The sequence below is a fragment of the Python bivittatus genome, unplaced genomic scaffold (genome assembly GCF_059951505.1).
Source record: "Python bivittatus isolate LINGU-HERP-01145 unplaced genomic scaffold, Pbiv_v1 ctg000330_np1212, whole genome shotgun sequence".
Classification (NCBI taxonomy): Eukaryota; Metazoa; Chordata; class Lepidosauria; order Squamata; family Pythonidae; genus Python; species Python bivittatus.
Window position 1 is genome coordinate 18,796,857 of NW_028277058.1, and position 22,146 is coordinate 18,819,002.

Sequence of the window (22,146 nt, forward strand, 5' to 3'; positions counted from 1 at the left end):
TGTTGAATAATATTGGCGCCAAGACAGATCCCTTGTGTAAAAAGTTTAAGATTGTTCAAAAAGTCAAAGATGGTGGCAAAAACTAATCAAGATATTGCAACATACTCTAAGTTAACCTTATTGGCATTTGAGGAAGCAAAGAAAAAATTGCTGCATGAAGCAATTTATGATCATGAAGAATTGATCATATTTTTTGTTAGTGACTGCTAGATAACTTATAATTCATGTATGGAAGACAGGGAGTAATCTGTCAATGTGAGTTTGGGTTCAACAATGATGGGAAATTGCCCTAATGAGAAGCTGGAAGGGGAGAGGCAGAAAAAGAGAGAGAGGCTTGGTATAGCTGAAGATGACTTTTTAAAGTTTTGATAAAGCTTTATTATCTATGCACATGGTGGTATATGTGTATATGTATACACACACATATATACATATATACGTATATACACACACACATCCACACAAACACACGTGTATGCATATGCACATATATACACTCCGAATATACATAGTAATCAATAGACAGATAATTATTAGTTTTAAAAAGAACAATTGGAGAATGTATTATTCTGTGCTAATGTTTATTATATTTAATGTAATAGGAAGTTCTATGTAATTAATTGCAATAATTATTGCCATTATTATAACAAAATTAGCTAATTGTACTAGGTACTTACATTTAAAATAAAATGAGGAGAAGGAAGAGAAGAAGAGGTGGAAACTGATAACATCTGCAGTACAGAAATTCCCTGAATGAGGTCTTACCTGGAAGCATTCTTGCTGAGAATTATATTAATTTGATAACAAATCAAGCTGGAGATAATTTACCCATTGAAAGATTCCAGAAGAATCAACCATAAATATGTACATGTGGATTTAGAATTATTTGATGTCACTTGGCCCTACATTTGAATTTTGTCCCTCAGACTTTTGCTATTTTATCTATGTTTGAAACTTCACTTTCTGAAAATAATAATTTCTATACTGAAAATACTTCTATACTATTCTGGAAATAATATTAAGATTTGTGGGGGCTTGTGGGGAGAATAGCAGTTGCAGAGTTCAGAGTCAATCCTCTTTTCTGCGCAGGTAGATGGTCTTCTCTTTGGTGCAAAAGCATGTATCTGATAGTTCCCTGCCACCTCTGAACTTCTAGATTTAGATGTTTCTAAACATGATTTGCATGTTTATTTTTTGAAGATGAAATTAATACTTCTCCAAATATTAATGTTTTTACTCCCATGGCATGTGCCATGTTATTAAATCCTACTAGGAACTTAGGGGGTTTGCTTCTACAACTGTACATCAGTAAAAACAGGAAAGGCTACGGAAGTGGGGGCATAATTCTTATATTAAGAGGGTACTTCAAGTTTGGATGTATTTATCATTAGAATTGCTTTCTTAAGACTAACATTATTTTTTAAGAAGCAAGTCTCCTTTTCCCATGATATAAATGCATCCTGTTTCATTTTACCACTACATAATATAATACCTTCTTATTTTTTAGGACTTCTATATCTGGACTGCAAAAATCTGGATTACCATGAGACAGCAAGAGAAGTTCCTTTGCACGTCACATTGCTGCCATCTAGCGGACAACAAGATTTTCAACCCAATCTAGCAGCTGTACTTGTAAAACAGCACTGTAATGGAAGCAAGAAATATTTTGCTAACAGCTGAAAAAAAAAGTTGGCTTTTTTTTGTTAAAAAAGTACAGATTGAGTATTTTGATACCATTGTAAAATTATTAAGTAAATAATTGCTTCAAACTTGACAAAGACTCAGATGACGATTAAATGGCAGCAAAGACATACAGAAAGCTTGGAGTCTTTGCTGCCATCACATAGTTGTCTGGATTTCTGTAGCCAAGATCTGGAGATCCCAAACTTCTATAGGCCTACCTCAATCCTTCTTCAAGTCTGACTAGCAAAGCACCTTCTACAACATTTTCTTTTGGCAGACATTCTGTTTGGCCCAATCTATAGACTCAGGTGGCTCTTCTGCTTCTTCAGCTCCTCTTCCCCATTACATTATATCAGGGATAGGGACTTCCAGACTTCCAGATGCTGAACAACTACAATTCCCAGAGCCACATCAAGTCTAGCCAGTAATGAGGCATGCTAGGCGTTATGGTCAATATCTGGAGGGCGACACGTTCTCTTTTCCTGGTAAATGTTACTGGGGCTGTGCACTCTTTGGAAGAAATGCTTTGGAAGTGGTCCAAGTGCAGCAGCACCTAGGTTTCTATGTGAACCTGAAAAATAAGATGATGATGTTTTAAGGAATCCAGTTTTTGAAATTAATGCAATTGTTAAAGACTCAAAATACCTACAGGTAATCCTCACTTAATGACGGTAATTGGGACTGGAATTTCTGTCACTAAGCGATTTGGTCATAAAGCATGTCGTCATGTGACCACTTTGCTTAGTGACAGCAATTCTGGCAGTCCCCATTGCCATGATTAATTGAATCCCACTCGTCATTAGAGTGGATCCACCCCAATCCAAGCCATTCCCCACTTGGTCCCTCCCAGCCCTGAGCCTCGGTAAGGTAAGGGACTATCTCCTGTGCCTCCTTTTGAACTCCCCCACCTGTCTACCTCCCCCATCTCTGACCTTTTGGCCACCTGCCTACCCGCTGCCCCCACCGCCCAGCCCTGCCTGCCGCTGCTCCCGCCACACTGCACACCACTACCCTACCAGCCAGGGCCTTCTTTTGCACCACCTTCTTTCACACCAGTGCAGCCAGGGCTTCTCTCACACCCTGCCCAGGGCCTCCGTTTGCACATCAGCCAGGGCTTCTGTTTGTGCCCCACCCAGGGCCTTTTGCAAAATAAGCCTGGTGTGAAACCAACCAAAAGGTTCTTTCTTTCATGCTGGCGCAGCCAGGGCTTTCTTTCATATGCCAGGCTTCTTTTGCAAAAGGAGGCCCTGGGCAGGGCATGAACAGAGGCCCTGGCTGGCGCGCGGAAGACCTGGACAGAGCACAAGAGAAGCCCCAGCTGCACTGGCATGAAAGAAGGCCCCAGTTGGTACAGAAATGGTGCATGGTGCAGTGGGCATCTCGGTGGGGGGCAAGGCCAGACAGCAGGTAGGCGGGTGGCCAAAAGGTGGTCATAAATGCGGATGAGCCTGAGTGGGCCTGAATTTTGTTACATGACCACAGGGGCACTGCAATGGCTGGAACTTCAAAGAATGGTTGTAAGTCCCTTTATTCAGTGCCATTGTAACTTTGAATGATCACTAAACGAATGGGCTTTAAGCAAGGACTACCTGTATAACTTACTGTTCAAGTATTTGGGCTGTGCAAATCTTGAAAGAAGGGTTTGGCTTAAGAGAACCTTGAGAGAAGCACCTTCTCCAAGTGGCTTTGTAAAGAAACATGGCTCCTTCATTTGTGTTGTAAAAGCCAAATGGCCAGGCTGCTTTTGTCTGCTGTGGTTGCTTCAACTGGCTATTGTCAGGCTGTCTCTGCTGCATAAAAAATCTACATTGTTGCACAGCATGTTGCCTCTTTACCCCATGATAAGAATTATACTGCCTCAGTGTCACAAAGTTCTTCATCAAAGTACAGGTAGTCCTTGTTTAGCGACTACAATTGGGACCAGCAACTTGGTCTTTAAGTGAACTGGTTGCTAAGTGACACTGCACTGCAACTGTGCTTATGATCTTACTTCAGCTTCCTTTGCTTTACAGACCTGTGAAGGTCATAAATGTGAGGACTAGTCACAAAGTTATTTTTTCATCACCATCATAACTGCGAACAGTCGCTGTCCAAGGCAGCTGCTAAACAAGGACTACCTGTAAATCCAAGCTGCCTTCCACAAGTTTATTAAATAGATCTGAGTTGGTTTTTGTTTGCTGTATAGTTACCACACTGTTCTTGCACTTTTCCAATGTTAATTTCTCTCACTGAACTTTTTTTAAAAACAGCAAAGTACTAAGATGCACACAGACTCCTTTTTCTTTAAAACAAAAGAAATAAATCCTACTGATCTTTACATCCCCCCCTCCCCACAACCTGACCCAAGCTTAGAACCAACATTTTGAATGCAAAGAAGAACTTGCAAAATATGCTTAAAAGATTATTTCAACATCTCTGCTTAATAAATGGGCATTCATTTTTTCATTTACTTAAGTGGCAAATGAAATGGAACTTCAAAACAAAATTTGCTCAGTTTATGTGTTGCCATATCTCTCATTTTTAAATGCGTTAACTTAAAAAGCTTAATATTATTGTTTCAATTAACAAATATTGCAAACAGGCATTTGAAAACATCAGAAAAATACTATTATCCCTCCTTTCTTATTCAGAGACCATACATTTGTTTTACAGTAGGTTAGGAATTGACAACTATTGTTAGATGAGTAAAACTTACCCAGTTTTGAGAGATATATAGTAACATAGTCTGCTTTTAAAAATCTATATAATTCACGTAGATATAACACTTCCTGCTTATCTGTGTTTCTAGTACCCTGAAGAATTTCTGTATTTCTTTACCAACATGCATGAAACCTTTATCATTGCTGAGAACAAAGTGGCCTCCTCTGAGATATCTGTTTGAATCTCATATAAACAAGTGCATGAACTGAAATGTGAAATATTCATCAGAAAATGTTTAGCAAATCCTTTTATGTCTGTTTAAAAGCAAGCATTTCTGAAATCATGTTTGCTTTAACAGGCCTTTAAAGATTCAGCCCACATAAACACACTATTAAGCAATCTTGGACTTTTGTGGTTTTCAGAGTTCCCTCATGTACTTGAAAAAGTTATCATCAGGAAGTTTTAAAAATACCCCTTAATTTTGAGAAAATTACATACTGTAGAGCTGACTACAACATATAATGTTGCAGAACCACTTTGTCAGAAGGACTGGAGGCAAAGCTGTTGCCATGTCATTTTTAAAAATTAAAATACAGGGTTTTTTTTTCTTTTTTAGAAATTATATCCTAATTTCATTTTTTTTTCCAATTACTGTCATACCATGAGACTGAAAATGGCTGAGTTAAATAACAGTCGATATTCTTCTAATTCCCCTCCCATTTTTAAATACGTATATCTGACTTATCGGATGACTCTTGACCAGTCAGTTTCAGCCAGACCTACCTCACAAGTTGTAGTGGTGGGGAAAACGAGCGGAATGAGCCCTACAAAAATTGCCTTCAGCTCCTGAACAAAAGCTGGCATACAAATCTAATAAAGCAAATAAAGAGAATGTTACTATGCAGATCACACTTCTTAGAGCTTTTCTCATGTCAGTTTTATAGCACCCTCCTGAACTTGGTTGGGTTGAGGCCATTGCATGCCAATGCCAAATTATGACAGAAATGGAAAGCTAAACCCTTCCTTTTTCCAAGCCTAAATATCCCATTCTAGAATAAACCGCAGATGTTGCAGGTCTCTAGATATTGGTGTAGGGATGTGGGTGGGTGTGCTGGGCACCCCTGCTGAATCCTCAGGCTTCCCCCATACTCTGTTTAGCAGGTGAGAACCAAAGATGGGAACGACTTTCTGTCCCAAGACATTGGATGCCTCAAACTTGCAGGAGGGTCATAAAGATGCATGACCCTCTACCACTAAAATGCTGTTACTTAACATTCAAGTGGTCTGCTCAGGATGCCGTTAGAGACTGATAGTGTTAAGCATCCACATACTCCATCAAGGATCCCACTGCTAATCCTTGTAATTCCTTGCTTTCTCTTGCTGCATGTTAAGGGATTCCCTCGGCCGTGAGCCATAAAAACAGGAAGGAGAAATGACCTGCTCATGTGGCCCTTTCCCTTTGGGCCTGGGCCAATGAAGAAGACAAAAGAGAAGTGGTCAAAGAGGAAGTATGCCCTGGTGCTCCCAACTGCTATATAAAATTTGGGACAAAAATGTTGATGAGACCACACATAAACACATATAAAATGCCACTAGATATGGGGGTGGGGGGAATAGGGAGAAAGGGTTAGTTAGATATCTTTCAGAATTGTGCAGGTGAACTATATGGGACTCTTAAGAACTTGCAGAGTCTGCAGAAATTAAAGAATTGTGTATGTCATTGCACTACAGTATTTCATGCACAACGACTGGAAAACAAAAAGTCTGTTCAGGCTTTTAAGCAACTTCTGTTCATTGCTTTGATGCTCAGACACAAACTGTTCACAGTAAATGGTAACTACAGTATAGCAAGTAAAAGGAAGTTATGGCTCTTTTGGAATTGAATATGTTATGATTCTTTTGATTATTTAGTAAATTCTGTTGCATTCAAAAGCACTGCTGAATTCTGTGATGAGAAATAGCTTTGAATGTTTGTCTTGCTATTTCTGAGATGTGGTCATGCTGCTTCACCTCAAGACTGACTCGTCTAGGAGTTAACTCTCTGTGGTTGAGAGGTGTTATATGCTTTTATCATGGCAATATGTGAATCTGGTTTTCCCAAGTTTGTTCAAGTATTTCAGATCCTTCTTGTGTCCTTTTTTGACAAACAGAAACATGCTTGGATTGACTTTCTAAGATAAACTTCATTTCTACGATAAACTTATTCTTCTTCTTACTTTAGGTAGCAGCTAGAAACATTATGATATTAAGAAAAGAGGACTTGGCTTTTTCACAGTGATTTTGAAAAAGACCCAAAAGGAAGGTCTCTTTTCTTTTCAGCTTATTATCTCTTTCCTAAAAGGTTGTCAAATGGCAAGATAGTAATTTTCTTGTTAGGTATACAACGGTTTTAAACTACAGCCTTAAAATTGTTATTTCACTTTGAACAGAAGAACTGTCAGTTCCCATGACAGATTAAGGCTCCATCTCCTGAGAAAATAACGCTTTAAAATCCTAGTCTCACTGGGACATACTAATGGCCAAATCTGCTGAAAAACGTGCTGTAAATAAGAGTGCTTGCTCAGACCATTACTGATCATTACTTTAGTTTCACTCAATCTAGCAGAACCTTGGGATTTAGCACAGTATTTTTATTTAGTGTTTTCTAAATAGGTTCCTGGGGTTGAGATGGAAAATAACATCTGGTGGTGTATTTTTTTTAAAGTTACATGTTTAAAGCATGAACAGGCATTTATGAAGAATTAGATAAGGAAATATTAAAATGTCAACCAAGACAAAGACAACAAAATAGGAAGCATAAACAGCAAGGCAAGAAAATAACACATGGTGGAATGTAAATTACAACCACCCAGGATGGTCTCAAATTTATGTCTCATTGAGGTCCATCTAAAGGGATAGAAGAATAGAGACAACTTGGAATCATTAAGAAGGAAAAAGAAAAAAATAACCAATCAATATTTCCCGTCTAAAACTATTGTGATTCATTGTATTCAGTTCTGATCACACTTAGAAAAGGATATTGCGGAGGCTGAAAGATACAAAAAAGGATAATCAAAGTGTTAAAGGAACTTCAAGCAGCTTTTCTATGAGGAAAAACTACAACATTTGGGTCTTCTTAGCTTGGTGGGAAGGTAAGAAAGGGCAATGTGATAGAAGTATATAAAATCATATGTGATATGAGAAAGATGGATAAAGGTTAAATCTTTCCAGCTCACAATATTAGAAATGAAGTCACTATTAAAAGAAAACATGGGGAACTTTAGGATCACAAAAGGAAAGTATACAACACATAGATAATCCCTGTAGAATTGTCTGCCACCAGATATGGAAATGGCCATCAATTTAGGCAATTATATGGAGTGACAGTTAATAATCAGTGGTTATCAATTTTGATGGTTGTAATCTACCTTCTAAATCACAAGTATAAAATGGCTTCCTGAAAAAAAATAACCATAATCAGAAGATGAAAGATGGTTACAATTGCACAAAAACTTGTGATCTTTCTTCAGAACATTCTCCTTTGCATTAAATTAAATTTTAAATATGCAGATCTACAGGCATTTTAATCTCAGTAGACATGCAAAGGATTTCACTGTTAATATTCTAGGCATGTTTAAACATCGTAACACACTTTTTATTTGCGAAAGCCTGTTAAATGTAATAGCCAAAGATACACAAACTAATTCATATATTAATCTCAATATTATAAGAAATATTAGGATCTTTATTATTTTGAATGTTGAATGAGATATCATACTGGATTTTATATGTCCATATTGGTGGCCTAGAATAATAAGAGAGAGAAAATAAAGCTCACTCAGTAACAATGAAATCTAGTTTGCTATTGTGTTTTTTATACATATGGAAGTAGAAGGGCAATGAAAAGGTGCTTTTCAACTTTATGACACAACCCTGATGCCACTTGAGGGAGCTATGGTATCCAAAATAGTCTAAGAAAAATGTAATAAAGATACAACTAAAGCAGTTTTAAACCTATTTTATTTAAAAGACAGAAATTTATCTAAGTGCCTGCTTAATATTTTCATGGAAATGAGCAGTACTTTAAGGTGTTGTATTACACATAAAAATGCATTTATTTTTACTGTAAATATGTAATGATGCAAGTTTCACACATCCTAATTTTTTGTCCATTTTCTGTGATCATATTAGCATATAAAATATTTTAAAATTTTATGATGCAATACTCAGTTGTTAGAACATATAAGAACATCTGCTGTTATTACCTGTAAAATTCTTTTAGTTTGCCAATATGTTTTGATTAAATTAGATCTAGGACAAATATTCTTTTACAGCAACAAAATGGTACTAGAAAAGGGAGCATGCAATCAATATTTTTCTGCCGTTTATCTTTACCAGGAATTTCTATTTTATTGGAGGACAAATTTCTATTTATTAATCCAGCAGTATTTGTCTTCTTGAATCACAGTGCATTTAAAATGAAAACCATAAAAGAAAACAGAATGGAATAATAGACATGATAAAAGTCACTTAGAGACAACTTCATATCTGGAGAAATATCTATAACTGATGTAATTGTTATTTATAATTCAAATAAGAACAGAACAAATGTCACAGTAAAATAACGTATGAAAGTACAATTATAATGGATAATACCATGAAATTGGTGTGAGGGGTAAAACAAAAGGTAACCTCAAATATATTGAGCCAAGAAAATATTCAGCAGCTTAATATGGATATGTAAATAGCTAAATAGTTATTATTTTAGTAAGTATCTTTTTAAAAAGGGTAAAATCCATGTTACAATTGTTAGACAATAGCAAAAACATACACACTTCAATAGCTATTCTCAATTAACATCTCTGGATTACGTCATAGGTTTGCTGAGGAAAGACACAAAAAATGGTGTTCTCCAACCTGTGCATAAAACTAATCTATGGCATATCCTGAAAACATGTATCAGCCTTCCCAGTTTCACAGTCTGGTTGAGATTTCTCAGAACATACCTGGAGAATACCAAGCTAAGGGAGATGGATTGATACCATATTCTGATAAATTAAACCCTTGTTCTATCAGTCTTTTTATGAATGCCACCTCAAAAGTTCTAAGTTGCAACAGACACATAACCATAAGAAAGTTCATAGCTATATATGTCACAAGATATAAATAGCCATTTCTATGTCCCTGGGGTTTCCAGTCTTCACTTACTCTTCCCTCAAACTTGTTTGCCCTGGCCCTGCATTTATCTTCTGCCAATTTCTCTAAACCATAACTATCAAATGCAAAAAGGGAGGAGAAGAAATATGTTTGCATGCCCACAGCTAATTGAATATAACTGCACATCTTGGTTATTATACATGTAGTAGTGCACCTCCCTTCAATGGTCTATAAGAAGTCTCTGCTTGTCTCTTTGTTCAGTTCCATCAGCTGAATTGCTCCCAGATGCATATATGCTGTAGTCTGACCACTTTTCAATAGTATATCTGGAAATGTTAATGCAGTACACACCTCTATCCCACACCACCTTCTTCTGCACATGCCTTAACAGACTGCTATATCTTTCATTTTTAGGCTGTAATGTTCATTCCAAAAGTAAAGGCTAAGAGAATGCACCATTACTAATCATAAGATTGAGGAGTTTGCTATGAGGTCTAAAGCACCTTTATTCACAAAGAAGTCCCACACAATTCAGTGGACCTCCATAACAAAAACTAGCTACCCTTTCTGTACAATATTTATGGTATTTAATTATTTGTTTCCTAATTCATTTCCTCTCTAACAGCCTTCCCTGACTTGGTAGCCTCCAGGTGCACCAGACTTCATGTTCTATAATCCCCACCCAGATAGAATGATCCTTGCTTGGGAAAAGCTTGAATTAACACACTTCTACCCTGAAGTAAGTATCTATGAAAAAATAAACTTTGAATGGCTAGGTATCCCAGAGTGCAGGATTGCTCTCTTCCTAGTCAAAAAGCCAATTAGTTAAAGGAACGACACTCAGGAACACGGAACTGTGAATCTCTGCAGCTGCAAGTCTAGGTGAAGAGTTCAGGCTCTCCAGCAAGTCTTGGCAAGTGAAGGCAGATCCTTAGGCCTCCCTTTCTCTTTCCTGCCCCAATCTTTTTTTTTTCTTCTTCTGCCAAGTGCAGACTGAGATGTGGCCACAGCTCTTTTGCTGACTGTTGCTAGGTTGGGTGAGAGAATCAGGTGCTTCCTCCTTCAGCCAGCCAGCCACCCACCCACCCACCCCTTTATCCCTACTATTGTTGCTGCTCTTAACAACAAACACCTGAAGGTGTTTACTATTAATTAAAAGGAAGGTATGTGAAGAGTAGAATGAGTTACAGTGAGTGAAGAGGACAATTTTATCAGTGACACTCCTAACTGCCTCACCATCCCCTTCTCTACCAAGTGAGCCAACAGTGCTTTGTCAATCCACTCCTGAACACCTGGCACTATGATTGCTTTGCAAATATGGAAGATTACAAGAAAACAAGTTTTCCAGAAGAGTGGAGGAAGGCAGTGAAAACAGCAGAATGCAACAATAGAGCAGCATTGTCTGGATTGCCTGGAAAACCTGCAGCAACCAATGAGATTCATCCTAGAGGAAAGGGCTATTTTATGAAGTACAGTAACTGGATACTAGTGGAGCATGTTCTACTATCCTATGACCAGACAGGTTATAGCCAAGACTTGGCTATGGCAGAAGTGCCCAGTGAAAGATCATTGTGACGAGATCTAAGGAAGCTTCTCCCTTGACGCTGTTGTCATGAATATTGGGCAAGGAATCAGTGGTGTTCTATGCTGTATATGCCACATTCATATGAGTTAAAGGAAAAGATAATTTTAACTGAAAGTAAACAATAATAGGGGGACGTGGTGGCGCAGCGGCTTAATGATGCTGAAAGTTGCCGGCCAGAAATGGTCGACGCTTCAGCGGTTCGAGTCCAGCCTTCGCGTTAACAGGGTGAGCTCGTTTCCTCCCCAGTTCCTGTCAACCCAACAGTTCGAAAACTCACGTGAGTAGATAAATGGGTACTCTCACTCCGGTGGGAGGAAAAATGCTGGTGGCGCCTTGCAAAAGGAGTCAGGAGCAGTTGCCGGTAAGCACGAAACCGCGCACGCCCGAAAAGGGTGCAAAGCAACGGAAACCCCGCCTCCTGCGCTCGCCAGCTGGGCTCTGCTCTAGGAAGGAGGCTCTGGCAAACCACTTCCGAAACGCCTTGACTTGAAAACTGCAAGGACTCGTCCAAGCAGTCACTGCAGAGTCGGTAACGACTGAGCGCAGATTAAAAAAAAAAAAAAAAACCAATAATAATCTATCATATGATATGCTTTGTTTTTCTATTCTACAGCTCATTAAAAGTTTTGTGATTTGGTCCTTCACATATTGCACTGTTGCATTCTTTATTTATAAAGATAGAGTAGTCTAACTAGAGTGGAAGGGACAAGCAGTTATAAAATAATGTATTCTACACTATGTAAAATAAGAGAGTAAGTGAGCCAGATCAGGGGATTACTAACCCCTAGGGTTAGTCTTGGCCAAATAATTGATTTTCCATTGATTGCCATGAAAAGAATAATCTAAAATGTATCTTGTGGACATTTTGAATAATAATGGTTGCGATGAAAGAGAGCTAAGATTTTCTAGTACTATGATATACATTATTAATCATGAAGCCATAATACAGTGCATTATTAAAGCACTGTGGGTTTTCGAAACTGATAGTGAGTTTCATTAATGTATTCATATGATCACGTTGAGGAAAAGAAGAAACTGCTAACACAAACATTTTCAACCTTTTCCTGAATAATAGGGGCACAGATAATGGGGCTGCAAAAGATCATATCTAAAGGCAATATCTAATAGAAAATTACTGACACTGTAATGGCTTGCATATTTATTTTAAATGAATGTCTCTGCTGACGGTTTTTAAGCTTAGTGATGTTAGTACATCCCTATAAGTGTGCTTTTATTTTTATTTCTTTTTTTATTTAATGTAGGAAAGAAAGAAAGAAAGAAAGAAAGAAAGAAAGAAAGAAAGAAAGAAAGAAAGAAAGAAAGAAAGAAAGAAAGAACAAAAAAGCAGCACTTACCTTAAATCCAGGATTTTAAATCCAGTTTAAAAAAGCTTCTTTCCACTGAATTAAAACAATCTTTGTGGCTACATTGCAAGCCCAATAAATCCAGAGTTCTTCACAAATTGATAAATTAACCCTATAATGGCATACTCTAGTGTTTCTCAATCTTGGCAACTTTAAGAAGTCTGGACTTCGACTCGCAGAATTCTGCAGCCAGCATGCTTGCTGGGGAATTCTGGGGGTTGAAGTCTGGACTTCTTAAAGTTGCCAAAGTTGAGAAACCCTGCTCTATAGCAGGGTTCCTCAACCTTGGCAACTTTAAGATGGGTGGACTTCAACTTCCAGAATTCCATCTTAAAGTTGCCATGGTTGAGGAACCCTGCTCTATAGGAAGAGGCCATAAGACAGCAGGCCAAAAACAAAAGGAGTGAGCGGAGGTCAGATTCTTAATTCCCATATGCTACCACTGGATACCAAACCAGATCTAGAGAAGGAAAATCAATAGGGAACTCTTTAAAAACTAAGAGATAACTCTCTTTACATGGAATTTGGAAGAAGACTACCAACCTTATCCTGTTGAGACAAAATATCAACCATCATTTTTATCATTTTTGTGCACATACTCTGACATTTGTTTCAAGTGGAAATGACATCTCAATCTCCAGAAGCCATTTATCTACATACTAAGTGTTAAATATAAATGGAAGAGACTATGTTATAGAAAACATGATAAAATGATACAAACATGTAAGACATATGCTAGTGATTTACTCAACGGTTTGTCCCATTGAGTTCACTGAGACTCACTATCAGGAAGACTTGTATTTTAGAAAATTGATGACTTTATTCTGCTGAATGTCATTCCTTGGAATATTTGATTAATTGTTATGTGCCATCAAATCAGTTCTTAGCAATTCTTATCAATCACACAGACCTTCTCCAAGATGATCTGTCCCTGACCTGGCCATTCATGGGCACTCATCAACACTGTAATCAAGTCCAACTACCTTGCTCCTGGTCATTCTCCTCTCCTCTTCTTTCTTAGTGATGAATTTCTCAATGAAGCGGGGTCTTAATGTAATGTGTTCAGTATATAATAATTTGAGCCTAGTCATGTGTGCCTCAAGTGAGAACTCTGGATTGATTTGTTCTGTGATCCATTTGCTTATTTTCTTGGCCATCCATAGTATCCTCAAGAGTTTTGTCCAACACCAGAGTTCACCAATGTCAATATTTTTTCTATACTGCTTCTTCAAAGTCCAATTTTCATTTCCATAGAAGTGGCAAGGAAAACCATTGCATGCACAGTTCTAATCTTTGTCATGGCATCTGAATATCTTTTCCAAGGCCTTTATTGCTACCTACTAAGTTAGCAGCTGTGGTATATTTCTTGACTGCTGGTTTCTTTACTGTTCATACTTGACCTAAAGGGAGAACCTATCCACCTCTTCGGTGTCTTGTCAGTTTTAAGGCTGGTTGCTGTACCTGTTGTCATTAGTTTGGTCTTCTTATATTTAATTGTAGTCCCATTTTTTTCATTGTGCTACCTGATTTTCATTGCTATAGCTTGAAAATCATTTGCATTTTCAGCTATCAAAGTAGTGCCATCCACAAAGCTGTAATGGGAAGTAGGAATAACTTTGAGAAACAGGAGGAAGAGCTGCAACCAAGACAATGGTCAGATAAAAGAAATCTGAGTCCTGGGCAGAAATATAATTTGAGTAAGCATCTCAGACATGACTCTCCCTAGTTCTCATGAAAATAAAAGGAGGGACGGAAGAAGCACATTCAGACTTGAAGGTTTTGTGACTGTAACCTTATAATTAAGTAGTATTAGCATTCATAACTCTAGCATCCTAGTTTGGTTTACCTTAAAGGGCTGACAAAAGAACAGGTTATTGATACTTTTTCCTCCAATTGTAAAACCACATTCATCTCCTTCCAATCCAGCCTTCCACAATATATATTCAGCATATAGATTGAATAAATAAGGAGAAAGTATACAGATTTGTCTCATTCCTTTGTCAACCTGAAGCTAGTCTATTTCATCATATTTAGCCTGGACTGTGGTTTCCTGTCCTGCATATGAATTTGCATGAGGACAACGAGATGTTCTGGGATTCCCTTTTTCCTAGGGACATTCCACAGCCTGCTATGGTTGACACAATTAAAGGCATTTCTATAATCAATGAAACACATATTGACTTCTTTTTGGTATTCTTTGGCTTTCTGGGTTATCCATTATGCATCAGCACTAACATCCCTTGTTATTCAACCTATTCTAAAACAGATTTAACATCTGGCATTTCCCTTTCCAAGCAGGGCTCTAATCTGTGTTGGGTGATCCTAAACTTTATTTTGCTAGTATGTGAAATTGAGGATATTGTATGATACTGTAGTTTGCATACTTTGTTAAGTCTCCTTTCTTTGGCACTGCTATGTAGACTGACCTCTTCCAATCTGCTCACCACTCTGTAATTCTCCAAATTTCCTGGCATAGTTTACTGATATTTTACTGGTTTTCTTCTGCTGCTTGCCATATTACTGTAGACATTCCATTAATTCCTCTAGCCTTCCTGCTTGGTAACCACCAGAGTGCTGATCTAACTTCATTCTCTAGCACTAATAATTCTTGTATATAAGGAATGTATTTTAATGGATATTGACATCCCTACTGTATAGAATTTCAATATACTCCTATTTTTGTTTGATTTTCTTTGAGTCAGTTATTGTCTGTCTATTGGCATCCTTTAGCATACCATTTCAAGACTGGAACTTCCTTCTGAGTTTCAAAAGGTTTTGAAAAATGTCCTTTGTTTTTCTATACCTGTTTCCATCTTCAGTGTCTTTACAGTGTCATTACAATATTGTTTCTTGTCTCTTCTAACAACGCTCTTAAAATTATTTTCCTGAGACCTTTGTTTTTCTTGGCTTTCGTTTTTTTCTTCCTTTTGGCAATTTCCATCATCTTTTTATATCCAGTTTGGTTTCTTCTGTTTCTTGGTCTTGGTCTTTAACAATCTCTTTTCACATTCATCCTTGATTTCATTCCACAGTTCTTCTGGTTCCCCATCACTGAGCTTGGGAACTTCAAAGCAATTACTGACGTTTTCCTTGAAAAAGGTGGGCATCTGCTCAAGATCAGGTAATGGAAAATGATTGGGTTTATTCTTTTGCTTTAGCCTGATTTGGAACTTGCACATGAGCAGTTAGTGATCTGTTCCAGTCAGCCCCCGGCCATATCTTTCCTGTTATAATTGAGCTTTTTCACCTTCTTGTACCAGTAATATTGCCAATTTTATTTCTCTTGGCTCCATCTGATGACATTGATGTAAATGGGCATAGTTTTTGTTGTTTGAAGAATGTGCTAGCAGTGAAAAATTGTTGGATTGGCAGAAACAGATAAATTGCTCCCCTATTTCATTTCGGTTTCCTAGGCCATGCGGTCCAAGAACATTTTTCTAATTATTATTTTCAACTTTGGCACTGCAGTCTCCAACCCCAAGCAGCACATTTTGCTTGCATGTTCTGTCAATTTCAAACTGAACTTGACCATAAAACTCTACAGCTGCCTCTTCTTCTGCATCAGTGGCTGGAGCATAAACTTATATATATATAAATATATAAACTTATATTATTAAAGGGTTGTCCTTAAGTCTGCATTGTAGCCAAGTACTGCCTTTCCTATATCCTTCATGATTATAAAAGCAGCACTGTTCTTTGTTTTTTGTGTCTTGAGTAGTAAACAGTATGTCCAATTCCAGTCTATTACAATTCATTGATGCCTACAATATCAGTGTATAGTCAATGTCATCTTTCAGCGTTGGGCTTTCCCATGTTCACGCTTCTTACATTCCATGTTCCTGTAATTTTGTCTTTGTAGCTTCAGATTTTCTTTTCCAGCTTTGGCTTTTCTTGTCTTTCCCTCATGGCAACATCAGTCACTAGATACCCCAAAGGCTTTAATCTAGCCACATCACAAATACTATTAGTATTCTGAAAGATCCTCCGCTTTTCCTCAGTAGCATGTTGAATGCCATCTGGCCTGAGGGGCCCATCATCCAGCAGTCTATCGTCAATCACTTTATATTGTCTTTGCGGTAAAATGCAGGAGTGATTTACCAATGCCTTCTCCCACACAGTATGAAAGTATGCCTTTGCCAATGCTTGAGCATCTTCCTATACCACTGCTGCCTGATATAGATGCTGGCTTGCTTCATCTGGGCAGCTGGGATGACCTTCATACCTTGGGTGACCCTGCCGTTAGTATATACTTTTGGTGTACTGTCCCAGCATTCCTTGTTCATCCCTCCCAGGAACAACTCTCTCCACAATCAGGCTGCAGAGCAGGATCTGGGGGTGGGAGGTGGGGGGAGAGAAGGCTGGAATGTTTACTCAGAAATAAATGCCACCCATCTCAGATACATTCCCAGCTACTATAGGAGTCTTGCTGGAATGTAAAAACTTTCCTGCAATCAATATTAAGGATTCAGTTTGTAATCTGTATAGTTTTAGATTATCCATCTAGTTAAAAAGATGGACTTAGTACTTATCAAAACATTCAGTGAATAAGATAAATCTCCATTCAGATACTAAAACCATTCAGAAAATAACAGTGCTATGTTACAGAGTTCTGTCTAGTGATTTTTTAAAAAAAAATATCCTTAACCCTGCTGAACTTTTTCAAATCAGTTCTAGTTCATTAGTCAATCTTTTCATCCGGCTTACAGACCACTAAATAGTTCTATTTCAGTGAAGTGTCTTGCTAACATTGCCTGGATCCCACGGCTGTTGGAAGAAAGCAATGGCAAATCACTTTGTATTGCTGCCAGAAAAATTATATGGGCATGTCCAGGAGTTGAGTTTGACTTGACTTTGATTTTATATAAATAGACTTTTCTGGAATGCATTTTAATGTAGCTACCCTTTGTCAAAAAAAATACTGGGGACATTTTTCTTTATTTTTACATGTCAAAGTTAAGCATTAAGCTAAAATCCCCAAAATGAAATGAATAAACTCAAATCTACAGTGCAAATGAAACAAACAAACAAACATCATGTTGCAAATTAGCAATGTTCTTAATTTTTTTACAGCCAACTGATCAAACCGGAAATTGACTAAAATTAATAGGATTTTCATGAATTATCAATTATTGAATCCCAAACTAAGAACTATATTCTTAAGTTTTTGTATTTTTGGGTACACAATAGAAATTGAATAGAACCTTTAATATTTAAAGAAAAATCTTCATATTAAACATAATTTTAAATAAATCTGTATTCTGTTTACATATATATTAGAGGCTTGTTAATTCTGCTAACATTGTACATGCACATTCCTCATAATAATGCTGACAATTATTTTGGAAATCCTAATAAAATCTAATAAAAGACCTTAATGATTAGAATTTCTGCAGTCAGCTCCCTCGAAAATTGGTTCCACCTTTCTCATTTAAGGAAGCTAATGGGGTTCACTGTGATGTGAGCTTAGTCAATCTCAGTGATATTTCAGGAAAGGTATTCAAAGGATGTCTTTTTTTTAATAGCATAACCCATAAACTGTTTCAACAGCAAATGAGAACATATAATGAAAGACTGAAATGCAAAAGCTTTTAGTACAATTTTGTTATCCTTATGCATTTATAGTTATGACATCATGTTTTTAAACATAAATCACTGCTTTTATGATGGAGAAATGTGTGCCGATCCCTATAATTTACAGCTCCCAAATCTAAAGGCACATCCAGGAGGCCGGTTCAACATGTTCTGCTTCAGCCGGTGAGGCAACAAAAAGTAGGCCAGCATAATTTGCTGTCTCAACAGCTGATCTCTTTTCTGCCTCAGTAACAAGGCTGGCAAATGGTGCTGTCTCGACAGCTTTAATGTGTGGCAAATTAAGGAAAGTGATTAGTAGATTTCCTGCCAACAGGAAAAACATTCCCTAGTCCTTCTCCCTAATATTGAATGGGACTGGGAAAAGAGGCAAGTTTTGACAGATGGGTTTAGCCTTCTGTCTGAACCTGATCTATGGGATGGATGGGGGCTTTCTGCTTCTCCTGTTTTATTGGGAAGCCCACAGTCGCTCCACAGGTCACCAATGCAGCCCCCACCTCATGGGGGAGTTACAGACTATTGCTCTCTCTCATTGTTTCCCTCACTATCACGCTCCATCTTTCTTCCTCACACAACTTTTTCCTCACCTTCTCACTTTCTCACTGTATCTTTAGTCAGTGTCCTTTCTTTATCACTTTCTCCATCACTCTGTCCATTGCCATCTCTCCCTCTGCTCATTCTATGCTCACTCCATCAGCTTGCTATATCACTCGCTCTGTTGTGCTCTCTAAAAGCAGATGCTTAGTGGGGGGGACATTGGCAGCCACTAGCAATATGACTCTCTCACTCCAGTCAGCATTGCTCTGACATGTAAGTGGCCTGTCAGTTGGGGTATTTATCTACCTGTGTAGACAAGGAGCCTGCACAGTGAGGGCTTAACATCAGATGTCTGGTGCCTGATCAGTCTTGCTCCGCAAGCCAAAAAGGTCATGGACAGAAGTCACTAGGGAGGGATCAGTAGGGAAGGATGTCCCTGCTGTAGCTGAAAATGGCCAACAGGAACAAGTCAAATCCCAGTGAAATACCACAAACTGTGCTTCAGGAGAAGATGGAAAATATCATTTTAACATTGGATCAGATAAATATGAAATTAGGTGGCCTCAGCAATGGGCTGGAGTTGAGGAAAAGGCTGGTTCCCAAGGCTGTATCCTTAAAGAAGGAATCTTATAACCTTGTAAGGAATCTTATGGCCACAATCAAAGGGACATGGTATGAGCTCTTATTCCCTTCTCATATAGTCAGATGAAACTACTCCCAAAACATCATATAAGGCCATTATACCAGTCCATGATGTTATGAACTAGGAGCACCTCTCCTGAAAACATAAAGTCTTTACTAATTGCTAATGAATGTATTATTCACAATAACTTTGAAGAGGAATCACAATTTAATATTAAAATGCATGTTTTGTCTGCAGAAAGTTGGAGATTTGAGGGGTAAAACTCTACCTGAATCAGGGAGCTGGGTGCCAGGCTTTCTACAGTGGGGTGGGAAAGCTGTCTTTATCAGTTTTATTGGCTGCTGGGAGCTGTAGTTTAGCAACATCCAGAAAGCCACATTTCCCATGCTGGTGCAGGTAATACTGGATAGATAGCCCAATTACATATCCTTTATAAGGTAGCTGATGCTGTTCCTTCTTGACGTCTTACAGAATTTTTTATGCATAAAGAACAGGCAGATCTCCTTCATCAGGGAGTTTAATATTTTTAATAGATGAGCTTATACTTGCATATGCAATCTTCTTTCTGACCCAGGACAATTATTACTTCAGCTTACATATAAATAGTATGTGCCATTTACATTAATAACTAGGGATGCTGCCATGAACTACCCACTCTAGATTTTGCCTACTAATAAAGTGTCTCACTTTTATAGGTCTACCTTGTGTAAATGGAAAAGGATGCAGCAGTAAGTGAAGAGATTTGTCTGAAATGAGATAATCACACTAGCAGAAAAAAATATAAAGCAAATGAGCTAATCTTCAAACGGGCCTGCATGTTAATGAAAGTGGTTCACAAAAAACAAAAACTTGGTTATTCCATTTAAGGGAAAGCATAACTTTACAAGATTGCCTTCATCACCCCCCCCCCTTCCACACACACACCATATATATAAATAAAAGCAGGCTTTGAAGAATAACCTTGCTGTTTGCTCCATTCTCATCTAAATTCTTTTATGACTTACATTCTATGATCCAAGCATGATTGCTTGTCATGTTAGTCAGAGTTGACTTCAGTCTGAAATCATGAGCTTAGTAACTCCTTTAAACAGCTTGGAAGAAGGTTGAACCATTGTAACAGCATACAATCCTTCTTCAATTCTTAGAAAATGGTTATTCTAATTAGTTCAGCCAAGCCATCTTAAGATCCACATATAATTTGGCAACTAAACTTTGTCCTGATTATCTGAAGAAAGATAGCTTCAGTCTCAGACATGTTTCCCATGTCTATACTGCAACATGAAATGCACACATCATTCTATGGCTATCTGTGAGACCTATAGCTGTCCCTAACATGCTAATGATCCTCTAGTAGAATAAGTAACAACTATTCTGATTTTTAATATAGAATTCCCTGAAAGTGATTGTCCAATTAAAGTCTCCATAGATGACAATTTTCTTTTTAAAATTAAAGCATTTTTTTTGGCTTTAAATACTATCTCAATGTATGATGTAGTGCTTCTAATGGGATGATGAATTTCAACTGGTAGAAGGCCCTTCTTCTTGCTTCAAGCCCAGTTTTTAGCCCAATTCTGAGAAAATTAATAATTTTTTAATCCAAGTTGGAAAAATAACCCTTATCACAGAAACACATAATTTGAATATTATATTTAAATAGTTAAACTGAAAGCTAGGGCCAGATTATAGAAAGGAACTGGAAATAGGCTTTTTTTTTTTTTTCTCATGCTGAATTTATACACACTTCTCTTATCTTGCTATCAAGTGCCCAATATAAAGACCTGGTCAATCTCTTTACAGATATCGCAGATGTAAGAAACAATGCTTCTTTAAATCACTGTCAGCTCAGTGGAAATTAACCATCACCACTGACTGACATTATTCTGCATTTGATTTTAGCTTTTTCCAAACTGCAGCTGCCCAGATGTGTTGCATTTCTCAGCCAGCACTGTCAAAATGTAGAGTGGTTAATTGACAAACTTATGTTAGGGAAATTTTGTTTCAACTCTTATTTTGTCATGAAGCCCACTAATGCCAGACACAGCTGAACCTGTCTCACAGAGTTATTGTAAGAGTAAAACTGGTTGGCGAGGTCATCACAGTTCCTTGGGAAAAGGGGTTATACATGAGCTGTTTATTAGTACATTGCTTAATTGCCATAAAACATCAACTTCAATCGCTAACCTTGGAAACAGCTTAGAAAAACAAAAAATCTGAAAGACTTCTGTGTTCCTATCATTGCTTGCAACTTAACAATAGCAGCAGAACAATTATTTTCTGCCACACACTCTTTCGAGAAGCAAGCTACTTAAAACAAGCATCAATGTACTATTTGTATTTCGCAAGCCGAGGGCCTTCTCTGGGCGTTAAGTTATTCCTTCGCCTTCGGATCTGGACTGTGCACGCGTGTCTTCCACAAAGATGGGTGTGGTTACTTCGTGTACTTCTAGGCGCATTCGGGGAAGATATAAATATAGATGCGCGCGCGTGCACACACATTCTTCCCGGTATAAGATCACCATAATACCCTATAGTTTCCCCTCCCAAGAGCTACCTTAATAGGATACTTAAAAGGACAAGAGATAGCGGAGACACCTAGATGAACACGGTTTTTAAACGAACAGAAGGAAACAATGCTCTGGTGATCTTGCGACAAGGTTGCAGACGTGATCCCCAAACTAAGCAGCCGCCCCTCTCTTTCCTCCTCCCACCTTCGTCTTCCAGCTTTATGTCTTCCAGACAGAGGCGCATTGAACTTTCCACGCCGGGATCAAGCGCTTTCCAACACCTCATCTTCGCCTCGCATTCCTTTCTCCAGCAAAACCCCGCTCACCAGATGCTCGCAGGGCGAGGGAAGAGGAACGGCGACGCGGGGCTGAGCGGCCGTCCTTCCTCCTCTGCAGCTGCTTTGACTCCCGCTTAGCAGCAGCGCGTTTAGCAAAGCCGGCGCTTAAGCGCAGCGTCCAGCGCCA

At 38.1% G+C, this 22,146-nt stretch overlaps 1 long non-coding RNA gene across 1 annotated transcript; it reads right to left on the reverse strand.

Annotated features, from left to right (window-relative positions):
- On the reverse strand, positions 1 to 22,010 carry LOC112541038 (uncharacterized). Its single transcript, XR_015796400.1, has 3 exons — positions 21,886 to 22,010; positions 5,107 to 5,193; positions 1 to 2,254 (listed from the first exon to the last, which is right to left on the reverse strand). It is a non-coding gene; the product is annotated as an uncharacterized LOC112541038 (long non-coding RNA).
- Between the last annotated feature and the right edge of the window lie 136 nt (positions 22,011 to 22,146).